Consider the following 14,527-nt stretch of genomic DNA (forward strand, 5'->3'; position numbering starts at 1 on the left):
ATAAAATGCATGGGTAGAAAGATGTTGTAAAAGTAGAATACAATGATCCGCACAAACATGCCTCTAAATTGCCTGGTTTTCCTTTTACCTTGTCAACTAACACGGTCGGCCATTTATGGGAGTCAAATTTTTCCATAAATGGCCGACCGTGTTAGTTCGCACAGTTAAAGGAAAACCACGAAATTTTGAGGCAAATTTGTGTGGATCATTGTATTCTACTTTTTAAACATCTTTCCAATCGTGCATTTTATAAAAAACGGTTGCAAACGCTTTTTATAAACCAACTCGTCTGATCCAAGGCAACGTGTTCCTTTAATTGTACGATCCTGGGTCGTTGTAATCTTTTGTGTACACGTACACCAAGTATTTGGGATAAATGATTTGGGTTATTTGGATCTTTCCACTGTCCATTTCCAAAGGATTGTGACGACATATTTTACTTTGGAAAGATTCTCTTCCCATCACTTTATTAAGGAAGCTGAACTTGAACAATGTGCAGCTTAAAAAAAAGAATTCATAATAATAATGCCTATAGATGATGTTTTTAAAATTTGGTTTCACTTGTCTAGAACATGGTCTAACTAATTTGTGTCAAAAGTGGAATGCACTCATAACATTCCATGTTCAATTTTCGAGTGCTTTATGTACACGTACACAAAAGCCTATCCCTTGCACTTATAAGCACAATGTATACAAATGAAATTCAAATGCCATTAAATTGTTATAATAAATGAAGGTGGATGGGGAAAAGACAATTTTGTACTGTCCACTAAACAAACCAAATTATGCACTCGAAACTGGTATAACCACAGCATACATGTACTACATTTGTGTGTAAGTTATACAGTCTTGTCCATCGGTACCCAGCCTGTCCTAGAAACATGAAATGACATTTGCGGCCAATGTAATTGCATGATAATGAAAATGGGATGTGCGTATGTTGAAGAGTAGCATTCTTTGTAAATTGGCAATCTGACCCCTGAAGAAATCTAATGATAATGCCTGCAGTGACACTGTTCTGTATCATCAGCGGCCTGAAATGTTTGTGAATGATGAAGACAGAAATGTGCACTTACATGTATTTGTTTTTCTTGCCTGCTGTATTTTTCAGTTTTGTTTGTGCTAGGGTTGCACCAGGCTGTGGTGTTAACTTTCTGTACAAGGCAAAACATTGTCCCTTTTCACAAATTTTAATGACATTGCAACATTAGTTAACATGATTACCGTTTTATGCCCAAGTGTTTTTAAAGAGTTTAAAGTTACAAAACAGGTAGGCCTACAGTTTTTGTTTACATGTTCATAATGTAGTAAAAGAAACCTTGTAGGCAAAGTGCACAATAATTTATGTGCGGTACCGTGCAGTTCACATCATAAAGGGGAAGATTCAAGTTCAACATCAGTGTTTTGTAATCAGAGCTCATTATTAAATGACAATTTGTCAGTTTCCAAGAAGATATTATCATGTGTTCGCGAGGAAACCTGCTTAATGCATTATTTTGACTACAGTTGAAATGTGGACCTACGTGCAGTACACTTTTCCTTGCATACTTACTCAACATAATTAAAAGGTTTTTATCAGACTCTTAACCTTTGAACACAATGTGACATGACCTTGACTCGTTTGCACAAACAAATGGGCGGAGAATGATTAGTAGAGGCGGCTGTATCCAAAGGACTCCTAGATACATGTATGTCATGGTATTAAATTTTGGAGCATCGTAGCAGTACATAATGGCAAAGTACCAGATGACATGCGATCCACTTCCACCAATCAAATGAAAGGTTCTGCATTAGCGATCGTATTCTGTATGAAGCTATGAGGCCTTGTTCGAAACATTAAAAAAATGTTCATACAAGAGGGCACGTTAACAAATATAAAGGATATTGCAGCAGGTACCAATAATACCAGGGGCATGGTGGCAAGGGTAAGATCATGGGAAAGCACCAAGGTATTGGATGTGTGCTTCAATTTTACAAGGGCAAGGGCAAGGGCAACAAAGGCATTGAGTGACCAGGGGGCATAGAGGCAATTGCCTTATATTGCCTCCGTGAAGCATCACGCTTGGGCATCATCATCCTTTGTCTCAGTGAAGTTTCAAGGCTTAAATATTGAACACTGACTTTTGGAGATAATTTTGCAATTTGTTACAGCACTGAGGCTCCAAGTGTCTGGTCTACACAGGGAATTTAACAAAGTTCCTGCCCGTCTGCCCCCCCCCCTTCAATCTGTAATAAAGTTGAATGTGTGCATTGCTTTCATGCATGTGATGCATTTCAGTATAATTTGAAACATTCTGCTGATATATTTGTACCGAATCCAGACAGTATGTCTCCGTGCCTGTCTTGTCTGATCTGGGCGGCAGTGGTAATGAGATTGCGGATACTCTTGCAGCAATTGAGAAATGGAGTATAATGGATGGTTTTAATCATGGGCTATAGGACAGGGGTGAGCACTAATGGTGTCTGGAGTTAACATAAATCAAATTTTAAAGTCGACTTTGATCACACACAAAAAAGAAGAAAAAAAGAGCATGCATTGCATGTACCGCGGTTGGTTATTGGGGCGTGATACATTATTGCATCAAGAGACAGTCAAGTTCTTGTTGGGCCCTGGGATGGGTGGAGATGTACATTATGACCTGTTTGTGGATATTGTTTGTTTATTGAATTGATGTCATCCTTTGCTGTATTGAATTGCTGTTTGGGGAATGGGGGCTTTTGGTGTGACATCTTTTAATTTGAATGGGTAGCATTTCAATAAAAAAAGAAGAGTTTTGTCAAGCTGGTTCCCCATGCACATGAGGATTCTTTTTGCCAAAGAACAATCAGCGAGACAAACTTACAGATCCTGTAGTTTTAAGTAATAAATATGGATTTAGGTCTTGTAGATTTAGACATGGGAATGTTGGATAGACATATATAAATGGTGAGAAATGGTCCCTGTGAGGAATATTTCCAGGCAAAACCAGGACAACTCAAGAAACTACAGAAACATATCTTTAAGGTAGTGTTTGTAACAGGGACAGATGGACTTGAAACAAAAATTCATACTTTCTTAAAAACCTCAAGTTTTTCTTTGTTTTGACCGATAATCAGAAAAAGGGGCAATTGGTCTAACCTAATTTACTTTTATGAAAACTCAATTTCTAGTCAATCCCAATACAATTTCTTTTGGGAGATAAATAAAGTTTTCTCGTGTCATGAGGCAGCATACATGAGTCATTGAAATGTCACTCATACATGTTGGAAATTTATTGGAAGCTGCACAGCAGGAAAATAAAAAACAGAAGAGTAATTTCTGAATCGGTATAATTCATCAAATGATTTTTGGCATAGGTTTAAGGCTGCCTGATGTCTTTTATTTCAAAGAGAGAATAGTGGAAAAAAAAAACCTTGTCGCAAAAGTTGTGTGCTTTCAGATGCTTTATTTCGAGACCTTACAAATTCTGAGGTCTCAAAATCAAATTCAAATGTTATAGTGAGAAATTCCTTCTTTCTCAAAATATAAGTTACTTAAGAGGGAGCCGTTTCTCATGAATGTTTATACTATCAACAACTATCAACAGCTGTCCATTGACCATTAACAAGTAAGTTTTTATTCTCGTGTCCAGTGATTTTAACTGCTGATGAAAAAATAGCATTGCCCCTTCAGGTACATGGGGTTGAAGGACACAATAGAATTCACAGAGTACATGTTTGTGTCACAATGCCAGAATGTTATATTAGGGTGTCACTGTCAGAACATCTCTCCCTGCTGAAATGAAAGTCAGACCATCTTCAGGGTCAGACCAGACAGTCACACCGGTCATACCCTGCAGGGGGCCCCATGTACTCTGTAATTTGCGACTTAATAATCAATAGAATATTCTAAATTTAGCCTCCCACGTACCATTTGCATTTTGCCAAGTGCAGTGGGATGGGGGTCAACAACTGGAAGAGTCCAGTTTAAGTTTCGGATCATATTTCTGTTATTTGCTTTTTTATCAAAATTTGATCTGAAGGCATGACATTAAAGATTGCAATCGAAGATTGATTTTGAAGAGCAGCTGGAAACTAGATAGCCTGTAAATGATGAAAACAATACTGAAGACAGAGATTATACCGTATTATAAAGATAAGACCCAGAAAAGCCAGAATGTTCATTTTGGAAGGAATTGCATTTTGCTTCCTTTAAATCTAACTCCCTTGAGTAATTTACTTGACCAACGTTCAGGTCCAACCCTGATTTATGAAATTAGGAACATGATCTAATGCACACTTGAATGGAACATCCATATGAAAATCTTGAAGTCTACAGGGTAGACGGAAACTTTTGAAGGCCAAGACCTGTTAGTTGATTTCACAAATTGAGTAAATATTGGTAAGCTGTCATTAACATTCTTTGTTGCTAAGACGAGTGTGATGTCATAACACAAATCACTATGGCGATATTGACAACCCATCTTAAAGATGAATCTAAGTGTTTGTGAAAATCCAGCGCAGGTCAATCGAGGCCATGACCTCCAAGCCTTTTTTTACCATGCGTGACAAAGTTTTTAATCAGTTCATTGAAATGATTTGACAAGTCATAGTAACTTACAAATTCTCTGAAACTCTGCATGTTGCAGTGACTCCTACCTAGATGCAGATAATTTCACTCTGTATTTGGTCATACATGTACCTAATTTGAATGATGCTGAGTTTGAGGTTAATATCCCATCGTTACATGAACAAAGATGAAGTGCTTTTTCTTTAAAGGGAAAATTATTGGTTTCAGGTGGGTCCCCATCCTGTTGTTTTCAATAGGCACACTGTGGCTGTGATGCTTCTAAACTAGCCTGTTCTTACCAATTATTTAAAGGCAGTGGACACTATTGGTAATTACTCAAAGTAATTATTGGCATAAAATCTTTCTTGGTGACGAGTAATAGGGAGAGGTTGATGGTATAAAACATTGTGAGAAACGGCTCCCTCTGAAGTGCCATCGTTTTTGAGAAAGAAGTAATTTTCCACGAATTTGATTTCGAGACCTCAGATTTAGAACTTGAGGTCTCGAAATCAACCATCTAAACGCACACAATTTCGTGTGACAAGGGTTATTTTTCTTTCATTATTATCTCGTAACTTTGATAACCAAATGAGCTCAAATTTTCACAGGTTTGTTATTTTATGCATATTGAGATACACCAACTGTGAAGGCTAGTCTTTGACAATTACCAATAGTGTCCACTGCCTTTAAGTACATTTAACTAATCATAATGTTTGTCATATTTAGTTACATGTGTGTACATTTGGGGGACTGGGGTCGTACATGTGTAGACTTGAGATCAAGGATCCTGCATTGTTTTTTTTTAAATGAACACCAGAATTAGAGTCCAATAGTTTGGGTGTTGAGTCTCATGGTGTAGGATTTGTTTCTATTCGTCTCTACTCGATCATTGTAAAACACTGAATGATTAGAATGCTATGTTGTCCATCTACGCATAACTTGTACAATGTGCAGTGTAAATGGTGGCTGAAAAAAAAAAACCCAAAAAAAAACCACCCCATTTTAAATGGGGTGTCATTTTAAATGGGGTGTTTTTTTCTTCTTTTAATTGATTGATTCAAATTGGAAAAGAAGGTAAAAAATGGCCATTCAAAGAGCCAACATTTCCTGAGAAGATGATAAGTTCTAAAGAATTGTGTGTGTTCACTGAAAGGCCTATTGCCGTGCTCTCTAGAAATTATTGAAATGTCTTTTACATAACAATAAAGTTTCCAGAAAAATTCATCTATGCTTGGCCCTAAGTGCAACCACAGTTCATTCACACGTATGTTAAACAGTGCATCTATTATCAAGAATTAGGAAGAAGATTATTGATCTGTTCCTGAGACGCTTTTGACATGTGTGATTTGTTTCCAAGAATAAAGGAGATGGGTTCACTCCAAGGTTAGGAAACAGAATTGAACCTACAGAGTTTAGTCATCATTTATGTGGTTGTTGAACTGTGGACTTGGTGGGACAGCCTATGCGCGTGGCCCACCTTTTGTGTTATTATTATAGATTGATGTGGGCGGCTACATTCTGTGTTGTGTTTACTTTCAAACACTGATACACCCAATGCAGAGGTCGGGAAATAGAAACAGTGTGTGTTGATGTGACACATCCATACAATTACAGACAGAGGGTGGCAGTTGGATGAATTTACCATTTAACTTGAAGAGCTTAGACAAGATGGATTGAATATTTTGACTGATCTGAAAAGTGCCTGTTGATTTTATACAGCAAGGAGTTGACACACAAATGTGAGTATCTTTTTCAAAAACAATATTTAAATGTACAAAAGAAAAGGAAGTGGAATGTTTCAGACTTTGAAGTTAAATTTAATACCACGTGTTCTACCAAAGAGCTAATGTACATATGTACAGTGTACATGTATGATGAGGTTCAGTATTGTTCATCGGCCTGCCAACTTGTTACCCCAAATTTGTTTATCTAATATCCAGGGTTTGAATTTGGGGACAACATGATTTGTAGTTCGAAATTTTTATATCCTGAATAATTTTGTTGTTTGGAAAACCCAGAATCAAAATGATTAAAACAACTTTATAGACAGGTTTACAATTTACTCAAAGATTTATCTCATTTGACAATGGGTAGGCCTTGGTATCCTTTAATACTGAAAATTGAAAATTGAAAATTGAAGGTTATTTATTAGACTAAAAGTAAACATTTGAAAAACATAAAACCACCAAACTTGTTGGTCGATTTCACTGGCCTACAGTGAAATTACTCGTCTGCAGTTTGTCTCCATGGCCAGTGTTAATTTCAAGCCCTCTTGTTATGAGATTGCCGTTGCTAACAGTTTTATGCGTGGTTACCTGAAATTCCACTGAATAAGTTGACAATACAACATTGCATAGCCTGTAATTAACTATTTTTTAGCATTCACCAATTTGTTTAACCAGCATGTACAGTACATGGGCCTATTGTGAACAATAAGTGTACGATTTGTGTTCTGTAGAGGCCATGCGTGTTTGTTCCATCACCATGTAAATGATTGCGCTTGGTGGTGACATAATGGGCTGATGAAAGCACACAGTCATGACAGTGCAGCCAGCCCATATTGTGCACACACATGGAGACAGTACAGTCTATGCTTGCCCTGTAGGCTGATACCCAACCCATGCAAGTAGGCCAACATCGCCCTGGCATTTGACTACATGAAAGCTACTTAGAATTCACTCAGAAGATCCCCATGTACTCTGGCATGCTTAATTTGACTGCAGGCCAATCTGACACTTGATCGCTGGACGGGTGGTTTGCCAGCAACATTACTTTATGTGATTTATTCTCAGTCCACATGGTTAGAATAGAGAGGCAGGAATATGTTTGCTGGGTGTATTTTGTCTGATTCTGGGTAAGTCCATCTGGCAATTTTGAAATAGAGAAATTTTAATTAAGCAATGTTAAAGGTTGGCCTTATTATTGAGGTTTGATGTAGACACTTTTATGTTGAGCAATTTCATTGCATTCCACTCGCGCTGAAGCTTGCCTCAAACTGTTAGACTCTGTTGTGTTAGTGCGGTTAGTGTTAGTGCTACATTTCTAAGTGCAGGAAAAGACTCACAGTGCAATTATGGAATCCAGATATTTTGTTTAATTTTAACATTGCTGGTAGGTTCTCAGGCCTGGCAGTATGCCATTCATTTTATTTGTTTATTATTTATTAATTAATCTGGTTGTTAGGCCAAGTATTCTTAGAAAAGCGTGTGAAAAGACAATAATTTTTGTACTGTCCAGGGGCCCTTGTAAAATCTTGTCACTACATTTTGTCGGATTTCCGGACCTACAAAAAAACACATGGATGTTTTTACCAAGGTTGTTGTGAAATCATTGTGTTGAGGGAATTTTAAAGACGTTCTGATGTGACACTAAAGGCATCACAGCATATTGTAAGAATTGTCGCCCTGGGAATTTGTTCCTCCATTTATGATTTATACTGATGGGCTAACAACAGTGTAATGTGATTTATCAGGATTTTCTCCCTCATTAAATCTTTTCCGCGGAGTCACTTGCAGTTTTCAAGAAACATCTCAAAACTTTCCTGTTCAATGACTGATTGCTTTGACTGTTTACCCATTATCAGTGCCATTATTTATTTGCTTATTGTTTAGTTTCTTGTAAAGCGCTGTGGTACCTTGTGTAAGAGCACTATATAAATGTCTCTTTTATTTACTATATTATTTCAGGATTTTCTCAATATCTTCTCCTTGAGCCTTCACATTTTCTTCAAAGCAGTAAAGTAGTCATGGCATTAAAATAATATTTTCTTGATAACATTGTGTGATCCGTTGAAGTAGGGTCTAGAATACACAATGTTATGTAGATGACCCAGTAGTTTAGGATCTGTGGTCTCAAACAAACTTAGGTTCAAAAGAAGAAATATCTACTCCACAAACTGTTTACTAACCAAAATGACTGATGGAATAAATGCACAAAAGTTGCTCGAATGCATGATCACAGTTTTTAGCCGTCCTTCGTTGCTGTCATTATTCATGTATGTATCTAGGCTAAACATTAGGACCGTAATTTTGGATGCTCCTCTTTTTACACTGGTGGGCCTACATCATCATGTTAACTGTGAACAGTTACAATGTTAACTGTGAACAGTTACAATGTTAACTGTGAACAGTTACTGTACACACTAATTAAATGAACAGTATCAAAGGTAATCTGTCTGTTGCTTCATAAAAGGTAATCTGTCTGTTGCTTTAGCAGCCCCCCCCACCCCCCATTGGTTATATCATGCCTTGTAAATCAATCATGGCTGGTGCAATAAATTAGTGAGCTAGGTTTTGCATCACAATAGGGACTAGGTCATTAACCTACATGTAATGTTTTGAATTACATAATGTGTGTATGCCGTATGTCATGTACACATGTAGCATGGTCAATATGTAACAATGCAGCCACTTTATAAAGATTAATAATAGATATTTAATTCATGGAATCCCACCTGAGTTGTATTTTCTTTGCGCTGGACTCTGAAAGTAATATAGGTATCCATGCTTAAATGTGGACCTTGCTCTAAGGGTGAAATGGTAATACCAAGTAATAGTATTACAACAAATTTATCAACAGCTTTTGTAAAATTATGTATTATATTATATTGTACACAGTAGCCTACTGTGTGCAGCCAAAATTATACATATTATATTCCTAATGAGGATTTAAACAGTAATAGTAGCATGCTGCAAAAAAAAAATTATGTTCAAATTTCATGTTTCTTTTTATTTTCTACATTATCAAAACAGTGATGACAATATCATTATCAATCATAACTCGTTGATAAAAAAATACATCTTTTTGTTTAAAATTTCAAGAAGTAGATGTTGACAAATATGACACTGCAGATGGATTTACTTTAGAAGCGGAACTTGTTGTCCCTTATATGACTCAATGTTATTGTTATAATGTGTTTGGTTTACATGTGGCCCTATTCTGTTTATTCTGTCAAGCACAATTCAAACTGTTTTCAAACTTCTCGCTTATGATTAATAAATGCTTATCATGTGTGAATAACCCGGATACATATTTTTCCCGTGAGTGGAATGCGTGAAATGGTTTGTCAAGTTACTATTATGTGAACATATTTCTGCTGTAAATTGTCCCTTTTTTCAAGTTGGCCCCCCATAAAAAGCATGTTGTGGATCGATGCATCAGTTCTTTTTGTTACAACACATCATTCATATTCACAACTCCGTCCTCGCCATAGTCCTATTTTGGGATGAATGCTGTTTGCAGAGAATGCATACATGGGCCAGTGATGTGACGTGTGCAATAAGTCGCACAGAGCTGTTGGACATGTTTGTACACAGTGTGCATCCTGGGCTGATGGGCATGAATCACTGATGATGTCATGATAATCTGGGTTGGTGGGTGCCTTTGTAAGCCCACTGACGTATGACGTGGACCGGGGCTATCTTCATTTCAGGTCTGCTTTTTCAAGTAAAGTGGGAAATCCCCCATATTTTTGTAAACCCTTAAATTAGAACTGATTGTAATTCCCCATGGGCAAGCTGCCAACATTTAGGTGGTCTATTTTATATAAATTAAGTACTGTTTAGTGCCGTGCATGTTGGTGGAGTGATAAGTTCATTTCAGTAGCAGAAGTTTGACAGTAAGCAACTGTTGGCAGTGGTGTTTTTAACAGAATTATCAAGGAGTGACAAATATTGTGAACTTTTGTAAGTAGATTTTTGTTGTTGACAAAAACAATCTCTCTAACTTTTTTGTTCCTAACATTTCATAAAAATGCCACTTAAATAAATCAGTGAGCGTGCCCATTACTTGTGGGCTGAACTCGTCTTGGAGAAATGATTAATGATAGGAAAAACAGCAGGCCTGGAATTTCATCTTTGAAAGGGCAAGGCCATTTTCTCTGCAAAGGGCACTTCCATTGTAAAATCTTAAAGTCTATGGGACACTTTTGAAGGGGCACCAAGGCCAAGACCAGGGGCAATGGAAGCCATAGCCTTCGTGACCAGTGTGTAATTCAAGGCCTAAAACAGTAAAAAAATCCCGTCCATAAAAACACTAGGAAAATACAGGCCTACATGTTAAAAGCATTGTCAGTGTTCTCCACATGTTTTTTAAAACTGGGGCATTGAGAACCCAATTTTGTTAAGTTTGGCGAAACAAAGTTCTTGGAATTATGTTGTACTCAGTGTATATCTTCTGGCAAGTTTGATCTGAAGGAAGAAAAACAAACAAACAAACAGAACAATGAAAGCATTTAATTTGTTATTTATTTAGTGATTAATTAAATTATTTATTTATTTATTTACTTTTAATTTTCAATTTACATGTATTTTATTTAATTTTTTAATTTTGTATTATTGTTTATTTATTTTTAGTGGGGGGAGGGTATCAGCCGCAATTGGTGCACATTGTTCCGATTTGCAAGCTTGTGGGGATTTAGAGAACCCCGATAAGTGAATCAGTGATCTTCAAAATTTAAGGGAATCACTTCATCTATTTTGTTGATGAAACATGAAACCAATTAAATTATTCCCAGCAACTACACTGTAACCCCTCGAGCACTACCTTACTGAACACATGTTTTTGTTCACTGGTAATGCAATACTAAAGTCAATTAAATGAAATAGAATGACATCATTGGTGTTTATAGCCTTTGGCAAGCATTAGGGTACATGTAGATGTGACAACTTATAATCCCCAAAGCTTCTTAATGTCCAGACCCTTGGTGTACACATGATGCAGTCTGCAGTTAAAACTGAATCAATTAACAAATCAGCCATACCCAACCAACCAGGGTAACTATCTGTTGTTATGTAAATTATTGGCTGGGGATGTTGACACCAAGTCAGGACCAGTGCATTGTGTGCAAATGAGGCTGGTGTTTCTCCCAACCACAACGCTCTAAAATTCCCCAGTTATGAATCACAATATCTGCACCTGCATTGAGCTGGGTTTGTAAGGAATCATTTAAACATGAGGAAAACAAAGAGTTTAAACATCCAAACAACTTGCAGGGGCTCGCCCATGTATGGTCTTCCTAGACCATTGGTTGAAATGTGGTTCACCAGTGACTCATCACTTGAACTTTAAATGGTCTATAAAAGGTTATATTAAATGTTGATTCTTTGTTGTTTGCACTATAAATTATGTCACATCGGAAATGAAATGTTGCTGGTACTCGTACATATGTAAAAATGGTACGGATAATGAAAAGAGTGATTAATATTTTTGATCAAAATTGAATCCTCGATTATGATTGGTCCATCCATATGGCAATCAAGTTTGCTTAAATATGAATTTGCTTGAAAGTCTGCATCCCATTTCCAACTTTTCATCTACATTGGATATAGGATGCCAAAGCGCTACATTTCTCTGTATTACACTTGGGCTAGTGTGACAAAACTAAATTAGGAAGAATTTAATAATTCATCATTCAATGAACACCAATTAACCATGGAGGTAGAAATACCAACCTGTCAATCACAAACATGTAGGAGGTGATATTTTTGGGACTCCAACACCCACTCTGATTATGAACAAACAGGTTTAATCCCTTAACTTTTTTTTTCTCTGTCTACTGAGGCTGTGGAAGGGCATGTAGTCTGTAGCCATCATGTTGATAAGATCTTCGGAAGTCTAAGGTAGCATGTGGTATCGATGATGTGTGTACAGTAATATGACTTGGATGGTTGAGACTGAATTTCTCATCAGAGTGGACTGTATTTGTAAACACATTGACCCCTTCAATTGTGGACTGGCCCTTCTTTGTTAAACTCTTTTGTCATGAGAAATGTGGACTCCATTGTTTTCTATTGTGTTGGCATCATAAACCTAAGTGTGTTGTCCCTTTTAGTTCTCACTGGAATATCAATCAGTGGATGGAGGAATTACATGTAGGCCCTATGTAGGACTCCTAAATGATGTATTTTTATAGCCATGATGGCTGCTACAGTGCTAGCATTATCCAGGGGTTGGTGATTTGTGAGGTTTTCAAGCTACAAATTTCCTTCCCATTTCCTTAGTTTTTTGTTACCCAGAAGTTCAGATGGAAATATTTCTCAGGAGAATCGGTACCAATATTAACATTGAGCAAGTAGATTGAAACTTTCCATTTACTTATAATGTACTTGTTCTTATATCAGATTGAAATTAACAGAATGTTTTTGTTCATATTCTTTCTTCACAATTACTCTCCCTTTTTTTTTTTCACACCTTTTTCTTTTCTCTTTTGTTGTTCATTGTCCAGAGATTTTTCTTCCACACCCATTTGGTATTGTTTACCAATGGAGGTAGCATGATTTACCCATGGTTTACCTGAGCCATGGATCACTTAGTTATGACCTTCAACACAAGCATACACAGGTCTGGTTTATAATTACATTAACAGAGACTAGTGGTCATCCCATGAAGACAATTAATAGTCCCCTGATGAGGGTTTGCATAATTCATGATTTCTCGGAACTCCAGAAAATGTAGACCTATGTAATCATTGTATACAGGTTGGTAGGGGGACTTTTGTGAAAAAAATTAACATTTTGTAATTTTTTTCCCTCACTTGAAACGTGTTTTTTTCCGCACACTTGAAACAACATTGAATGTGTGTGTGTTACTAGGGCTTGAGTTGGGGATGAGACACCTTGCGAAAAGGGCATGCATTAAGGATTTCTTAATGGAAATACCCTTTGCGAAATGAAAAATAGCGTGTTCCCATCAAAGATGAATACGTGTAGCAGACCTGTGTGCATGACATACATGTACATAGTATCCAAATAGCCTGGCCTGGCTTGATACATAATTCTTGTACACTGTCGTAAGGGTAAGGGTCAAAACTTAAAAGACACATCAATGAATGAGGAAAATTGTGCTGTAACGTTTTCAGGGGCACCAAGGCAATGATGACCAGGGGCATGGTGGCTGGCAATTGCCTCTTTGAAGTGTCAGCCCTGCATGGTTCTTAGAAATAATGTCAAGACATGTTATACACATTTTCGTCAGTGGCAGTACATGTAGGCCCTACTGTACTGTAACAATAGGTGATGTGCATTGTGTGGTGTAACCCACGATGAACTGCTACATATTATGCCTTTGCACTTTTTGTGGAGTATTCCATTGTGTTGACTTGTATCAGTTGCAAAGCATTACTTGGTAATTCAATGGACAGTTAGGTCATTGAACCTCCACAAGTGTGAACCATCCATTATGAGAGCATGGAGGTAGTGACCTCAGATTTAGAATTTGAGGTCTCGAAATCAAGCATCTGAAAGATGAGAGTCACCGCATCATCCCATATCTTTTGGATGTGATTCAGAGTGTTAAACTGCGTGTCTGTAGAATAGATGTATGGTTTTACTACGAAGTCCTTCTGGCACTGACAGCACTTCTTGGTAACTTCTACTTATCAAGCGATTGTTATTACCCATTGGCAATAAAACACTCCAAAAGCTTATTGTCCATTTCACCTTGATGTGTCCCTGCATTGTGCTAATAGGAGGAAATGAACAATGACAACAAAGGATTACAAAGGATGATCAGATAGTTACATTTTCAAAGGGCATGTCATCTTCAAACCTGAATTTGTTCCAAACAAATTGATGTAATGTTTGCTACAGTATCTATTATTTCATTTTTGTTTTAGGGATGAGGAATATCAGACCCTGGTCTGAATGAGTACTGTGTACATGTATGTCTGTCTGGTTAAAAAACGGCTACATTATTGATATGTAAAGAATTCAAGCTCTGTGTATGTACTTCTTTCCTGAGGATACTCTACAACAACCCATGGAGTTCCCCAAAAGTTGAAATGCCACCATTTCAAGGTCCTGCTTATAGACCCCCCTTTTCAGCACCTTTTGCACACTCCTTCGTTTTAAAATAAATAGTACATCTACAGCATAATGGAATACTTTGCATCTTTATCATAGGGCTATTTTTGTTAATATTTTATAATGTAGCATCTTGTTTTTGAAGGCACTGTATCCCATCATTAGAAGCATAAAATAACAAGCCTGTGAAAATTTGGGC

At 37.0% G+C, this 14,527-nt stretch overlaps 1 protein-coding gene across 5 annotated transcripts in view; it reads left to right on the top strand.

The window, feature by feature from the left end:
• The window catches only part of LOC117291536 (protein IWS1 homolog A-like), a 38,702-nt gene that overhangs the window by 4,038 nt on the left and 20,137 nt on the right, over positions 1-14,527 (top strand). The window contains exon 1 of one of the 5 annotated variants that reach the window (XM_033773317.1): positions 7,176-7,382. The exons of 3 other annotated variants lie outside the window; for them this stretch is intronic. The gene's annotated coding sequence lies outside the window, so the exon portion shown is untranslated. Of the gene's footprint in view, positions 1-7,175; positions 7,383-10,158; positions 10,213-14,527 lie in introns of those variants that run through there. One more of the 5 variants, XM_033773319.1, reaches the window with a different exon arrangement.

This window comes from Asterias rubens, chromosome 6 (genome assembly GCF_902459465.1).
Source record: "Asterias rubens chromosome 6, eAstRub1.3, whole genome shotgun sequence".
NCBI lineage: Eukaryota > Metazoa > Echinodermata > Asteroidea > Forcipulatida > Asteriidae > Asterias > Asterias rubens.